This window comes from Meleagris gallopavo, chromosome Z (genome assembly GCF_000146605.3).
Source record: "Meleagris gallopavo isolate NT-WF06-2002-E0010 breed Aviagen turkey brand Nicholas breeding stock chromosome Z, Turkey_5.1, whole genome shotgun sequence".
Taxonomy (NCBI): domain Eukaryota; kingdom Metazoa; phylum Chordata; class Aves; order Galliformes; family Phasianidae; genus Meleagris; species Meleagris gallopavo.
Window position 1 is genome coordinate 1645608 of NC_015041.2, and position 13647 is coordinate 1659254.

A 13647-nucleotide genomic window follows, 5' to 3' on the forward strand; every position below is an offset into this window, starting at 1 on the left:
TGCACTGCAGGGAGTGGGACCTGATGGCCTTTAAGGGTCCCTTCCCATTCAAACCGTTCTGTGGTTCAGTGATTAGTTGTCCCGTATTACTCAGAGTGATGCTGTAGCAAGGGAAAACTTTCTCAAGGCTAAACAGAGCCAGCTCACCCAGCCTTTTCTCACAGGGGAGATGTTCCAGGCCCTTTATCACCTTTGTGCCCCTAACCTTGCGTGAGCTGTGAAGCTGACACGGAACAGATCCCTTACCCCCACCTCACTGTGAAACAGCAGTGAGAGAAACTGTTACCTTGCTCTGCAGAACTGGGGAATGCTGGTATGGAATGCCTTAGGCAGACAGATTCTGCTCTTCGTGCATTTCTCTGCTATCTGAAGATCTGCTGGTTACAAAACAGGCTTTTCTTGTGCTTGCATACACACGTGGGAATGAAAAATTGTTTCTGCATTGGATATTGAGGAGGACTATTGATCTAAAGAAGCAGAACATAATGTGTTTGTATGCTGTAACTTGTCCTTAGGAGTAGCTGATGTGAAAAGTAGAAACACCATATACATATTAGTAACATATTTTAGAAACATCATTACTGAGCTATGAGACAAATTCTTTCTCACAAAGTTGCGATAGATTTTAAATATTTTAAACAGTGTAAGTATAGTATTCTGAACTAGAAAACGTATTCCAAGATTGTTTCTTAGGCCAGAGAAAGTGAAATACATTTAACAAGCTTTCAAGGAGCCTGGGCCTTTACACAAAGCAGAACTGTCCCACTCTATGTGAATATTAGGGTGCCATAGGCAAGCCCCAAGATACTCCTCTCTATTCTCCTTCCAAGCTTATCTCTATGCAAGGACAGACGATGACCAGAACAGTGACCGAGGGTAAAGTGCACAAACGCAAAGGGTAATTAAGGAGGGTAAAGGAGGGTAATTAAACAATTAAGAGGTCAGGTTTGTGTTTATGTTGTAAAGCAGTAATCTGAAAGTTATGACCAGATGTTTGTTAAGAAAGCAATAGTTAGAAGGCAATTAACCAATTAAGATATTTGTGTTTGGGTGGCAAGGATTTGTGTTTACTTGGTATTTGTATGATTAGTGAAGCGTCGCAGAAGAGTGTGAACCTGCAGTACTCAGCCAGTGAGGAACCAGGGGAGAAAGAATAAACATTGGGTAATAGGGGATAAAAGATATAGCACTGTTTTCTGTGCGTGCTCCTGCTTGCAGGAGGCCCACCATTGCAATTGCGAATAAAATTTGCTTTATCAGAGATATTGTCCTGGAAAATTATTTAGTTATTTCCAACACTCACATATGTGATTTTAGAACTATTTTGCATGGCTGGTGCACACCCACGATCCTATCAATGTAATTTACTCTTTTTTTTTTTTTCCCCGCATTTGAATTTATGCCAGTCTGTGCAGGAAAACAAATCTTTTGTAAATGTTGGATACTTTCCAGATCAACAGACTCCCTGGTAAAAAAAAAAAACAACAACAGAAACCGTTGGTGCTTGCTGTGAGCTTCTTGTACTCTACAAGACCTCCACTCCATTTAGAAAATACAGCTCTTAAACAATGCATCTTTCACCCTTTGTGCTTCCTGCAAGATTATTTTTACAGGTGCTCATTGGCTCCTGTTCCTGCTTTTATTTATCTATCTGTCTGTCTGTCTGCCTATCTAAACCAGGAGCACAACCTTCTTTCATACCTTTGGAGCAATGACTCTCTTCATTCTCTCCTCTACAGTTCCACTCTTAGCTGTGGTCAATGTTGTACTAATTCTTTCCTGGTTATAATATCACTAAAATTAATCAGTTGGGTCTGTTAAATTGCACATGAAGAATAAAAAGTCAAGCCTATAGACATAGCACAGCACGAGGGCTGTGTGCCATTCACATGAGTGAATCAACATTTTTTTTGCTTGCCTTCTGGCACTTTGGTCTAGGTTCTGCTTTCTGTTCCATTCAAATAGATGTGGCCTGTTTTGTAGTGCACAGAACTGCTGGAGTTTCTGTGAGTGTAACAGAGCCAAGTGGTCTCATGATGTACACAAATCAATTTTGACAACATTTGGTGGTGTGGAGGATGGGGTTATCAAAGGCTGTTGGTTCAAAGACTGGTGTGTTTGCAGGACTTGCTCTGGCCACGCACAAGGCAGCTCAGAAGTTAGGCAGCCTGTTCTGGTTTTGGGTTAATGGTGAGTCTCTTTTCTCAGGGAGGGTATTAGCTCAGGGCTGGGACTTCATTACCATCACTGAATAGCTTCCACTCCTTTGTTGGCATGGATCTTGAGAGTTCCAGGCGTGTCTGAGGTACTCAAGTCTGCCTTCACCTGCATATATATACACATGCTCTTGTTCCTGGAACAGTTCAAATTCACTACTAACTCTTGGGATTTTCTAGGCTATCACTGCTGTTAAAAGGTTTGATTAATTTGTTGCCGTCACTTTTTGTACTTTGTTCCTTCTGATCTCTGCAGTCTATGTTTCTGGAGCCTTGACTGTCCCACAAAACTTAATTTCACACTGAAATCCAGGCAATCGGGGCATAATGGTATATATAAGTTGCAACTGACTTTTGTTTTCCTCATAGGCTCTTACTTAATAGAAGTTTTAAAACTCTTCATCAGAAAGCTGAGGAGTTTCATTTGGTATTTTATAAAATTACACATTGGTAGTCAAGTAATCCTTCAGATTTTGCCTGCTCTTCAGAAAGGCTGGAATCCATTTCACTAAACATCAGACATCTAGCAGATATCTACACTGAAGACCTTGCTTAGCAGTGCAGAGACAGGCACTTCTGGAAAGCATTTCACCCTGTTATTTGCCTGTGATTGGTTGTGACTGAATGACAGTAGAATATGCCACATGGTATCATCTCTTCTACTTCACTAGATGGTTTGCAAGAATATCTGGCTCTGATACTAATGTGGAAAAGCAGCTCAAAATATTTTCAAGACTGCTGTCTCTGCATTGAATTTATTCTTTCCACCTTGAATTGGTGAGTTTTCTGCTGTGCTTGGTTTGAAATTGTTTGGGCCCAAATGGCTGTTTTTGAAAACACAAGGGATAAAAATGAAAATTTTGAAAAGACTGATATTTGTAAATTTGAAATGAGCTGGGACTGTGCTAGTAAAACACACTGGCTTGTCTACACACGCCCAGTGAACTGGGTCAACTTGTTTAGAATTGAGGGTTGGTCTCTTAAATGAGGCACCCAACGTGGTTTGGGAAATGAGTGAAAGGCTTTGTAAGATTACATCATCTCTGTCCGTGCTTGTGAAAGAAATTAATGATTATACCCTTTTGTTATCAATTCTTACAATTATACAATTACAGTTAATACTTCTTACAATTTAGTATCGTATTTATAGTGATGATACTATATCATAGAATGGTTTGAGTTGGAAGGGACCCTTAAAGGCCATCAGGTCCCACCCCCTGCGGTGCACAGGGACACCCACAGCTCCAGCAGTGCTCAGAGCCCATCCAGCCTGACCTTGGGATCACCAGGGACAGGGCATCCACCTCTGGACAATATTAAACTCTATTATTAAATATAGTGATACAAATGTAGAAGTTTTATCACTGATACGTTTTATCAAATAATCAAGAAAATTTAGTTGTGTTCATTCTACTCTGTAAATCAATGGAAAGGGAAGGGTGGGTGCAATGAATGAGATGTTTATCTGCTTCAGGAAGAACACAGGCAGAATTTCTACAGTGAAGTAACTGAGGGCAAACAAAGAGTCAGTGCTTTGGTAACTTTTCTGCACTGGGGACATCTGTCAGATGCACTGAGAAGGTCACATCTGTTTCTCTGGAAGCAGACTTATGTTTTGTAATTGATTGGAAAAAATGGCATAGGCCAAGGGGCGATGCAGTAGATTTGCCCTGAGCAGAGCCAGCGTGGAAATAAACACAGTTTGAAGAAGCTTACCAGGAAAGCAATTTTGGTGAACCTTTGCTTAAAAGGCTTGAAGTCTCTGAAGTATCTCTCCATCTTTATTACTCAGGAAGAGAGCAGGATGAAGACTGAATGCTCTAATTGAGCCAGACGTTGCAGCCAGCTTCCTGCTTTGCTAAAGGCAGAAATGATTCACGCTACTTGAGGAGGCAAAAAACATCACATCCACAAAAACAACACTGTTAAGAACTTCTGTATATGTAAGTGACAATAGGATGGTTATAAGAGTTCTGTGTAGTTGTTCACTCTTCCAGGAACTCCCAACATTTCTGACCTCACCAGGCAGCAGTCATAAGCAGCTTATGTAGTAATGACAAATGTGAGAAATGTTAAAAGAAATCACTATAGTCACAGGAAAAAAAATGTCTGTTGTGGAGCTGAATGCTAGTCTGTGGTCAGTATTTTTCATTTTACAAGCAGAATGATAGATTTTATAACACCTTCCTTCCGCTGAGAACTGAAAAGTAAAATGTGAACTCTTTCTAGTGTCTCTGATGTAACTGTGAGACACCAAATTTCTGCAGATCAGACAAATTTGTCAGTGTTGCATAAGGCAAAAAAGTAGAATCCCAGCCATTCTGTCATGTTTTTATTTGGTTGTAATGCTGACAGGTCCATGGACTTGTTTTTATCATTAGTGGGAACAGTTAGGCACTTTTTATTTCCTTATTTATTTTTAATACTTGTCCTATATCTTTTTGCAACTGAACAATCCTTTGAAGCTGGGAAATTGCATTAAGATGAGAAAAAAGAAAAAGGAAGGATTTTTCTTGTTGGCACTTCCATGTGTCTTTCCAGGTGGAAGTACAACAGAGCACAGCAAGGCAGGGATTGTAAGGGGAACCCTGTTGTGTGTGGCTCCTGGAAGGCATATGGTACAGCAGTGTTCCAGCTCTTGACTGTGAATTTTTCTTCTTGTGTTCTCTTCTAATGTATGCTCCAATTTTCTGTCTGTGCTTAGGGACAGAGTGCTTCTTCATCACCAGAACTGCCTTCTGAATCAGGACCTACCTCAGAGAGAACCTTGGAAGAAACACAGTACAGGTATGAAATACTTCTTAAATAACTGTCTGATCCACCTTTATCATTAGAAGAGGTTGCAAAGGCTTGGGTTACTGGACGCTTTAGGATACTGCACTTCCAGAAGAAGAAATCTCTCTCTATCTCAAAGTGGTAGCTGCTCTGAAGAAAAGTCATGCTGGTTCTCAGCCAGTTCTTGTGCCCTCGTAATAATGCTAAGCTGCAGTTGGTTTGGTATCAGGGCTCCCTTCTGATCTCTGGAGGGAACTGCATGGAAAATACCACATTCAGAATATATTATTTAGCTTTCTCAGTATGTTTTTCAGGGCATTGTGCTGTAGGAGTGTTAACAAAACCCAAGTTCTACCTGCTCTGTTGTGTTTGGTCATGCATGTTTGGGACAACACAGAGAGCTTCACATTTCTCAGGCCCTCATTTCATAGAATTATAGAATTTGTGGCTTCTGAGGAAAAATACATAAATCTGTGGTGCTTGGTAGTTTTGAATCAAGAGGACCATGCAGGGAAATTGATCTGTAATTATGAGCTGCTCAATGACTGCTTCTGTTCTAAAGCTGGAGGGGGCCTTATGTCTGCTAAAACATATCATTATTATCATTGTTGTGATCTTATGATGCACAAAATACTTCTTACTTCACAGATGTTGAGCAGAGCAAAGTTGACCACTTTTATAGGAATGTCGTTTGTGACATTAATTAATTGTAAAATAGCTGCTTCACCTTGTTTTCCTTGCAGGAACACACTCTATTAACATGAACTGAGTGTGTATTTCTGTTGAATTTTGTCTTTTTATTTTTTATCTGTGGTCAGAGTACTGCCCCACAACCAGAACAAAGAAGGCATTATCATCATGGTTTTCTAACAGCAACACTATTATAGTGACAACAGTGTCCCTTGGAAGTAGTAGGATCTCATATTGTCCATGTATACATGCACCACATCTCCTTAGTAGCCCATAAAGCACTTCTACAGTATTCTCAACATTGATATCTTTTAAATTTCTTTACTTCTCTGTGAGCTAGCTCTCTGTGAATAACCATTCTTGAGATATTAAGTCTGAACTTCTTGTTTCTTCTTGACCCTCTACCTGATGAAAACAAACATTCTTTGAGAGGGAACACAGAATTCTGGAAAAATCATAAATGTCCTCTTAGGGATTATATGATCCCTTCTACCCATCTCCTGCTGCTCCTCTGTTACCTGGTGACGGTGGAGATGGAAGGATAAAGTCATATTTCTTAAAGTGTAGACACAATAAGAAGGGAAAAAAAAGGTGAAATGTAGGTAGCAAACTTTATGGTTCTGCCCCCCCCCCTTAAAAAAAACCCAATTCTTCCATGATATGTATTTTGAGAAACATTCCCATAAACTGTAGAATTCTCAGATGAGTTTATTGTGGGGCCCAGGACACTGGAAGCTCCTTAAACCCACTCACTGCTCTTCATCAAATGCGTTCTGGGGCAGCAAGGAAGTGTTTTTATCCCTTCAATTTCCTTTTCTCTGTGGGATTCCTATAAACATATCTGGTGTGAAAAATTCAATCTATTGGTAGAAATGTTGGAGTATGGTAGAGGTAATTAATTTTTCTGAGAACCCATATTTGGTGGCAGTGTGAGTGGGGAATGTACTTGTGAAGTGGGAATGTCAGATAAGCTGATAGATAAGCTCTGACAGAATTTTAGGGGCTGCAAATCATAATAGGGATGGGGAAGTCCTGCAATGGATCTTTTCACCCATTGTCTTATATTCAAGGCTTGTGCATTTATCCAGCTTTAGAACTTCAGAGATGATTTGAGGTGTGAAATGTGATGGAGCATTGATGAGGCAGGGACAGTGCTTCAAATGTCACCAACAGTCTGTTGTTTTTCAGCCTTACTGCAGATCTACCTGGAGGCTTTTAGCAGGAGCAGAAAGCTGTGTTGTGCTGTGTTAGACAAACAGGAGCAGGCAGTGCTGCCCTCAATTAACTATTAATTCAGCAGTCCAAATTCTGCAACGCAGAGATTCAACGTGCTTTGTTATGCTTGTACTCATGAGAATGGCTCCAGATTAGGTCAGTGCTTGAGTCAAGTTACTTGTGAGAAAGTTTGCAGGATCAATTGTTAGATTAAGTATTGAACTCAAAATTATGCAGGAAGGAGCTGTTCTACCTTTCCCTCATCCCCCCTCCCCTTTCTTCCCTTTTTTCCTTTCTTTTTCCCTACCTATAAAAATTGCATTTTTTGAGAACTGTAGAGTTAGAATTTTGGTTGCATTTCATGACAAATATGCCTTTTCAAAGACAGATTAAATCTTCTTACTTTTAGCTTAATATTAAAATTTCTCCTCGGAAATGGTCTCTGGGGGATTTCCAATCCATTAGAGCAACCAGAGGAGCTTTTTCCAACAAAGACAAAGAGTTAGTGCAAGGAAGAGGCTTCCCCCAACACAAAAAGCTGATTTTTTTTTTGTCACATCAGACATAAAAGCTGCAAAAGAAATTGGGTATAGAGCACAGAGTGAATAAAAAAACCAGAATGCTCGAGATGAGGCAGGGGGTGGGTTCCCTGGGCTGGGCTGGGCTGAAACTTGACATCAGGAGGCTGAAACCTAGCATTGGTGGAAGCTACTGTGATGCAGAGGTGAGGGCTGGATCTAGGATGGTGCTCAGAGGAGGTGGGAGAGGGGAACAGCAGCGGCTCAAAGCTGAGAAGAAGGAGTCCACGATTAACAGGAGAGAAACAGAGAGAAAAGGAAGACTGGCATAACAGGAGGGCAGCCACAACACATGCAGCAGGTAAATAAATAGTCACAGTATAAATAAGGGGAAGTTGGATTGGAGAGCGTTTGGCTGCTGCTGCTGTCCTGGATTTATTGCTGCTTGTGTTTGCTGTTTGGCTACAGCGCAGTTCTGATTTGTTTGCGCAAAACTTTAGAGCAAACCTATATATGTGGTGAACTGTGCTAGGGGCTTTAGTTTAAAAAAAAAAAAAGTCAACTTCAAAACAAAAAATTATTTTCATATGGTGGGTTTTGTGGGTTTTTTTTGAAGTAAAATACGTTTCTATGCTAGAAAAGAATTCAGAGGTGAGGGAGATGCATGCATGCTATGGAAGAGCAAAAATGACTGGCAGTTGGATGCTGAGCTTCTTGTACATTCAATTTCGTCCTTTGGATGTACTCTGAGCTGCTAACATCTGCACTGAAGACACTAGCCAAAAGTTTTTGAGTATCTGACTAATAATAGTTTCATGTGCTAGGAGAATGGTGTGGAATTATAGAAGTAGGAAATAAAGAGAGATCTAATGGGAGGGCTATGCGAAGAAATGTGCACAGATAGAAGTCAAATTAAGTCCTACTGAATCTGACTCAGGTGTGATTTGTCTCAACTTGACTCCTGGAGGGCTGCAGGGTGTTTTTGTGCTCGATAGCACTGGAGCACTTTGCAGATGATGCCAAGTTAATCCAATCAGTTGTTCTCTGAGCATGAGTTTCACGGATGAGCAATCGGGGCAGTGCTGGGGCTGCAGGTCATACAGGACCCCATTACAATAAGTAGCGCAAATGCTCCAGTGTGTGGGAGGGAATGGGAGAAGAGATGAAGCTGTATTTTAGCAGCGTGACCTTATAAAAGTAATCCCTACTCTGCCCTTGCAGAAAGAAATTTGAGGTCTTATTTCCTGTTTCCATGCAAATCTGTTATTTAGGATCTAGTATCAGCTAGCTGAGAGATTACAGTAATGAATCTTTCTGCCACATCCAGGAGGCTTCTGGCTCTCTGACATTGCTTGCTGTTATTGCAGGCACAGTATTAAAAACTGGTGAAAAGCCATAGGGAAGAGAAGAAAGTGGATGCCAGGATTTAAAGAAATGATGGGCCTGGACTTCCCAGCTAAACCTCAACAAATGAAATGTTTGTCTTTGCACTTGTTTCATGAGCAAAAAAAGAATAGTGAGGTGTTCCTGTTGGAGCACAGAAGCCACATACGCAGCTCCAGGAGTTACAGTTAATTGTTCTACAGAGGGATAATGCATCATCAGTGTCCCACTGCAGCTTCATTTAGAGCACTGTATGACTGCAGCTTTTGAAAGACCTCAGGTGTTTAAAGGCTATGGGTGTTTTTGACCATCATTGTTGTCTTCCTCCAGACTTAAACTGTTACAAGGTGTGCAAAGAGAACATCTGCTTTTGCAGTGTGGTTTTATTCTTGGCTCTTATTTTTGTCTGCTTACTGTAATGTTAACTTACCCTTAGAAGCCTGGTTCGTACCTTAGGCACAGGAGTATGCTTCCAAGATACTAAAAAAACCAGTGTTTTCCTATCAGGGGAAGTGAGAAAACTGGAGGAATCAGAATTTGTCTTTGCTCTTTACCCCATAGGGAAAGATTTACTCCAGAAGATGCTGGGAGCCATATATGAATGAAGGGACAAACTGTTGTAAATCTACCAGCTTTTGGAGCTGCAGTCCAGCTGCCCTGAGATTTGGTGTATAGCATTGGTTCCTGAGATAGTACTGCTATAGAATTTACTCAGAACAGCCCCTTCCTATTGAATTCTGGGAATTTTACTCAGAATCTTGCTAATGTTACCTCTAGCACCTTTTCATGCCAGCTTTTACTTAAAAAACCAATTTGTAATTTCCTGGGTCATGCAGGAAGAACGTGGACCCACTGCGGAGTTCTGAGTACTCCTTTCCAAGAACTGAAGTGCAGTCTGACCCTGCTGTCTTTATGCTTTAATGCAGCACTTCTGCGTTCTTAGCTGCTTATGTCATTCTAACAAAATGCCTCTTTTTGGACTAAGCACTGGGTAAATCATCAGTCCTGACTTGTGAACTCAATTATATATATCCTGACTCAAGATTTGAGCAGGAAATAGCTGCGGGTCTCTTTTTGGCATGTAGGTTCAGTGCTGTTAGCAGTTCTCTTCGGCTGCTGATTTTGTCAATACCCTGTGAGTGATTACACATGGAAAAATTACGTATAATGATCCTTGTTGGTTCATTGTGTCTTCCTTGTGATCTTGGCATGCTTTCAGCATTTTGTTATTCCTTAACTATCAGCTGTTATCACTCTTTTTTTTTTTTTTAGAGCTGTTACTTATTTTTCAATCAAACTTACTTTGTAATTAATTTTGGTCTTTTATTACTTTTAATATTTGAATTCAAATGTATATTTCAGTATTCTAGTAATTAACTTCTGTCTATCAGTATTCAATTCTTGCTTGAGTCATGCATTTTTTTACATTTCTAGGCTGCAACAGTCTGTTCTAAGAAGAAAAGCAAGTACTCTTCAGTTCTAGTGGATGTCATTGTTTATATTTACTTGCTTAAAGACAACCACATGCACATAAAGAACCTCCAGTGCAATGGATATGTAACTTCTGGAAATGTGACTATAGCCAATAGATATTTTTTAGCATGAGGTACTTCCTAACCCTGCAACTGAAATGAATATACTTTCCAGTTCACAGCTAATAAAAATACCAGTATCAGAAAGCAGGCTCAAATTCCTGTCAGCATCTATTCCCAGTTTTACACATCTATTCCCTCTATACTGTAGACATCAATTTCCTCCACAGCCTGTTCTGCAGGAAGTGTTTATGCTTTGACACAGAGAGTCTTGCTATATTGTCTGTGTCAGTAAATCCACAAACTTCATTGTCCTGTGCTTTGGAATTAAAATTACTTACAAAAGCAGAAATACTGTTTTTTGCAAAACACTTTGAGCTCTGCAAAGCTCTTAGCAGTGCTGCTTCTAACATGGTCATATCTCTTTAAAGTTAGAACAGAATGAGAAATAATTAGATAAATTAATCCCATATGCAGTGCTTCATTTTGCAAGGAGGAAAATGGTTTGAGTTGGGAATGAAAGCAAATTGCTGGTGTTTTAAACCTTAAGATTCATTAAGTTTTCTGGGACACTTTACTTATTTCTTATGTTATCTTTTTTTTTAATATTGATTTATTTTTGGCAGCGCTGCAGGTAGATAAGACAGGGAAGAAAATCCACTGTGAGACACATTACTAAAGTTTTGTGTTTCAGGCTACATATCTATATGTGAACTTCTTGAAACATTCATACAACCTCAATCCCAGCTTAGCTGAGGAATCACCTAGTTGAAGCTGAGTAGATGTATCACTTTGATCCTAGTTTCCATTATGTACTCAAGGAGCATTGGCCAGTATTGGTGCTCCTGGTTTGTTCCTCTGTGCTCAGCATTAATTCCATTACTCTTCTTCAGCTCGATACCTCTCCTTTCCTGCAGTAGACAGTGAAGTTTTAAACACCGATAATAAAACGAAAGGATCCTATTTTACTTTTTCCTTTCCCTACCAGTAATAGCTAGAATGTGTTTTGAAAGCTGAATGAAATGAAAACAGAACAGGAAGGAAGGCAGGCATTTGGATGGACGATGCCATCATCTACACTTTGGTTTTGATCCCTGTTAGGTGTTGTGTAAGTTGCTGGGCCAAGACTACTTTATGGGGTCTTGATCAAGGCACTGTTTCTGGATGCTGTAGCCTGGGGACGGAGCTTTCTCCACGTGAAACTCTGCTGAGGGCATCAAGCCTTATTGAAAAAGTGGTTATTTGAATCATGAACTTTAGGAAATACTCACATTTGTATGCATTTTTTATTCATAAAGCTATTTGATACTGTGGATTGTTATTTGCACTTAAGGTAGTTGAGTGAATGGACGCTGTGTTACTATTCTGTGTTAAGAATTATCTATATAAAGAAGAAGCAGGGATGGTATTACCCTTGTTCTATGTGTGGGATGTTCGTTTGTTCCCAGGGAAACGATTAAGGCAGCATTTGAAGAGTACAAATGAGAAAATATATTCAAGCAGAGCTGCAGGCAGAATCTTACAGAAAAGTGAGTAAACCTTTGCATTAACCAGATCCGAGGTGGAGGTTTCCACTAGTGAATGAAGACCTAACAAGAGATCTTAAGAGCATACAGAATATTAAATGACACAGAGTGATATTAGGAATGTCTTCTTGTGTTTTCAGCCTGGATAATACTTTAATCCTCAGATCTACTGTCCTACAGTCGTCATCTGTAATTAATCAGGAATGAAATGCTCAGTTCAATTCTGTTTTTTTTTCATATCAAATTTGGCTCCCAACCACGTTGCCTTCCTATGTATCAGTAAGAATTGGATTCAGTATGTGATTCGGATCTTCTCCTGACTGCAGGCCTTATGAAAAACTGTATTTGACTTAAAAAGTGAGACTTGCTGCAAGCTGTTTGGTTTTCCCTCTGGACATTCACTAGCCTTTAATAAGAAAGTGAATTTTTAAGTGTTTTAAAATGTGTTTTCATTGTGTTCTTAGGAGATTTGGGCAGAGCTGAGTCACTGTTCCTATCCCAGCCCTGCATTGGAGCCAATCCATAGGATGTGTGGTTCTGTGTTCTTGTGCCTCTGACTTCCACATCACCCTCCTGGCTCCCTCAGCTTTCCTTCTGCAAAGCAGGAGGCATCAGGAGGGGCTTCTCCTGCAGGACAGCAGGCAGTGAAACATCAAGATAGGTAGACTTTTGCTTTTCTCTTTCTGGCTTAGTCCAATTTTTGTTCTTCTTGCACAGAATAGCAAACTTTCCTGACTCAGATCTGTTACCTTCTGATATGAGACCTGGGCAGTGGTTAGTCAGTGGCTCTGGCTGCTGTGTGAGGTCCTTTCAAATCAATCAATGAATGTGTCTGTTATCTCTGCTGAGAAAGGAATAAATCTTAATAACCTGTGATAACTCTAAGTGCTCAGAGATCCTTGCTTTGCAAAGATTTGTTCCATTTCAGTCCATGGCTCTATGCTTTAGTAAGTAAAATACACACCTTGGTAGCTTACTATCATTTTGAGAACCGAAGGTTGTTATTTTGTCTAAATCTCACTCTGTAAGCTATAGAGGAATGTGTGCCCTTCAGGATGACCTTGCATGGTAGGAGCAAGAAAGAAAGCAGTCAGATTCCATTAGCAGCCTTTTGTGGGACTAGCGGCCAGCAAAATCTGGGAGAGATGCCTGGGGCTTTGTAGTATTGCTGTTGCATTTTTGCACATCACTGTTCAAGAGCAGCCACACCATATCCAGCAGAGCCCAGCTCAGCTATGTCATTATGCTCATCCCTCTCCACAGCTTTCCAGGTAAGGTGAATAGGCTCTTGGCTGCCAAGAATTTGTACTTCTCACCCCCGCTTTTCCCTCTTTCCTGCCAAGTGTCCCCTCTCTCAGTTTCTGGAAGCAGCTGTGGGTGCGGTGTGTCTGAGCAAGGAAGATGATCCACGTGAAAACTAACCTTTACATTTTTTTTTCTGCTGGGTTTATTCTAAGCTGGATTACCTCTCTGGTAGGGACCACACATCTGTGCAAAAGCTAATGCCCTGAAGTCCAGGAGCTTTGCAGCAGCATAGGCAGGTGGCTGGGAGCATGACAAGTTTGCTTTTTCTGCTGTTAGCAGCAGGTTGAAGTGCTTGGAGTGCTCCAGCTACATACTGTCTTCAGACATTAAAACCTTTTTGTTCTAGCAGATGGTGAACATTTCCATCAAATATTCTAACCTGAAACACCTTGTTACAGACTTTTGAAAATGTGATATTTTCTTATTTAATTAGGTCTTCTTTGACCAGGCGCTATGCCTGCATTAGACAACTGTACAGATGTAGGAG

The 13647-nt window shown here is 40.4% G+C and overlaps 1 protein-coding gene across 3 annotated transcripts in view; it reads left to right on the forward strand.

The window, feature by feature from the left end:
• Positions 1-3987: 3987 nt before the first annotated feature.
• The window catches only part of ST8SIA5 (ST8 alpha-N-acetyl-neuraminide alpha-2,8-sialyltransferase 5), a 56307-nt gene continuing 46647 nt past the window's right edge, over positions 3988-13647 (forward strand). For 2 of the 3 annotated variants that reach the window (XM_019610293.2, XM_019610295.2), the window contains exons 1-2: positions 3988-4159; positions 4921-5003. The gene's annotated coding sequence lies outside the window, so the exon portion shown is untranslated. Of the gene's footprint in view, positions 4160-4920; positions 5004-7567; positions 7776-13647 lie in introns of those variants that run through there. The other variant, XM_010725162.2, reaches the window with a different exon arrangement.